The sequence below is a fragment of the Ictalurus punctatus genome, chromosome 2 (assembly GCF_001660625.3).
Source record: "Ictalurus punctatus breed USDA103 chromosome 2, Coco_2.0, whole genome shotgun sequence".
NCBI lineage: Eukaryota > Metazoa > Chordata > Actinopteri > Siluriformes > Ictaluridae > Ictalurus > Ictalurus punctatus.
Window position 1 is genome coordinate 24,507,147 of NC_030417.2, and position 2,626 is coordinate 24,509,772.

A 2,626-nucleotide genomic window follows, 5' to 3' on the forward strand; every position below is an offset into this window, starting at 1 on the left:
CCCTCACGTTGTGATAGACTGTTATAAATGCGAGTGAAAGTGAGGAAAGTTGCACAGCATTTCGTTCCTTTACACTACATTTGGGCTAAGGACAATTAAGTGATTTTACAAATATAAGGCTCAGCATAATGCTGAGAAGTGGTTGCTTGGCAACAAGAGATATGGAACTAACGTCTGAGTTGTAGCCATATTGTAGTTATCCATTCAGAACTAGTTATGGTAAATTGTCTTTTGAAATAAGAAAAGAAAACTCCAGTACCCTTTAGATTGCTAACGTTTCAGGTTACCACTATACATGGTTGTACATTACACTTATTATATAGCAAGCTACACAGCATGATGACATTAACATAATAAATGACACCAGTTACACAAACAGAATATTCAGTTTATCAAATTAAAATGATCATCTAATCAGTCATTGCTCTTCTGGGAAAATAATGGTACCTGGTCACAATGCAGGCAGCACAGCAGCAAGACACCGAGTGGGAGAGGCAGGCTGAATGCAGTGGTCATGCAGATGATCAGGTGAGAAATTGTGTTATGGACAATCATGCAGTTTAGTAGAGCACATAGCTACCTAGCTTAATAGGCACCTTAGTAAAGGCACTGCAGGCATCTTGTGCCTCTATTAACCATCTTGTGTATGGATTACTGTAGTTTTATGGATCTTATTTGAATTTTAAGATCAGCATACTGCAGTCCATTTAACAGACATCATTGATTCATTGGTGATAAGATGCAGTTATTTTAACACTACATATGTTTATTTCAGGAGACTCACAGGAAAGTAGGGACAGAAGTTGTGATTGCTTGTTTAAATGTTAGCGTGTGTGGTTTGCCTGCACACATCTTAGCTTGCCTCTACTTGGTATGGTAGGTTTCATGGTAGGTTATGGAGCAGAGAATACATCTGTATTGTAGTGATCCTAAAACTATGTTCTAAATATGCGAACTTTCAGTATCAAACTTTGGAGGGGGGTGGCTTGGACACCCCCCAATGGCCATACCATGGTTATGCCCTTGAATCGTATCATTATGAATCAAAACACATAGGCTAATTAAAGTCAATAGAAATTTACTGCAGATGTTGGATGTTTGTTAGCATTTTTCATTCAAATAAAACTGTGTTTCAACAATGTACTAAATTGAGATCTACTATTTTGATATGGATGATTTCAGCAGGGCTTCACTTTAACCTGTTAAGGGATGATAGACCTTGAAGAACCAATGCACTGCTCTGAAGAACCTATAATGAAACATCACAAACTTCTTTAATCACCAAAGAATCATATAGCTCAACTCAAGAACCTTATGCAATGAAAAATGGTTCTTCACTAGAAGAAGGTTTTTTTGTTGTTGTTGCAGAATCTAAGGTGCTGTAAAGGATCATTGAAGAACTTTTATTTTGAAGAGTGTATCACATCACACTCACACACCCATTCATACACTATGGACACTTTGGACATGCCAATCAGCCTACCATGCATGTCTTTGGACTAGGGCAGGAAACGGAGTACCCGGAGGAAACCCCTGCAGCACGGGGAGAACATGCAAACTCAGCACACACAGGGCAGTGGAGGGAATCAAACCCCCAACCCTGGCGGCATGCGGCAAACATGCTAACCACTAAGCCACCATGCACCCAATTGATGAATGATCTATCTATCTACCTATCTATCTATCTATCTATCTATTTTTTAAGCAGTAAGTAATATATGTTACAGGAATACAAATCCAGTGCTGTTCTCTCTCTCTCTCTCTCTCTCTCTCTCTCTCTCTCTGAAAAACAGCGACAACAAAAACAAATTAAATCAGCATTTCTGAGGGCCAAGCATCTAGGCTCTGTGAGCCGCACATTGACAGACGCACTACAAATGTTGCATAACAATCACAGGAACACAGATCTAAAACTATAGGCAATGCATGAATGATTTGTAGTTTTACACATTTGCCAATCCATTATGGGAGAACAGTTTTGAATATCAGAGTTCCTTTGATAACTTTTATTTAGTCAGGTCTCAAGATATTGTAAGCGAAATTTGGTGAAAATTGGACAAAATTTGGAGGAGGAGTAATAAAAATGGCACTTAGATCAAAGCATTTTTGGCATGTTATTGTATCTTTTTATAAATTTATATGTAGCCTCAGTGCATGGTCCTGGAGATGACTGCCACTATTTGTGTCAGTGTGCAAGGTAGTTGTTCAGATACAGCTTCACATCCTGTTTAGTGGCTTTACTGTCAGATTTGTTGACACATTTCAGGCAAATAGTTCAGATTAGCAACATTCTTTTAATAACTTTTGTCCAGGTTGCCCTGAATTTGATGTATGCCAAATTTGGTGTTGATTGGACATAATGTGTAGGAGGAGTAGTGTAAAAACTATTTTTGACAAAATCCAAGATGGTCAACAGGATGTACACTTGAAGTTAGATGTTGGTGTGCATTCACTTCAGCGTACCCATAGGAAAAAGGAAATGTGAATTTAGCACAAATTCTTCAAATAATACAAAGAAAACAGTTACAGTTCTTGACCACAAGGTGGCATAGTCACGAAACTTATTGGGTACATTGTCCTGAAGATGCTTATCAAGTCTAGTGATACTCAGATACTTTTCTGTGAT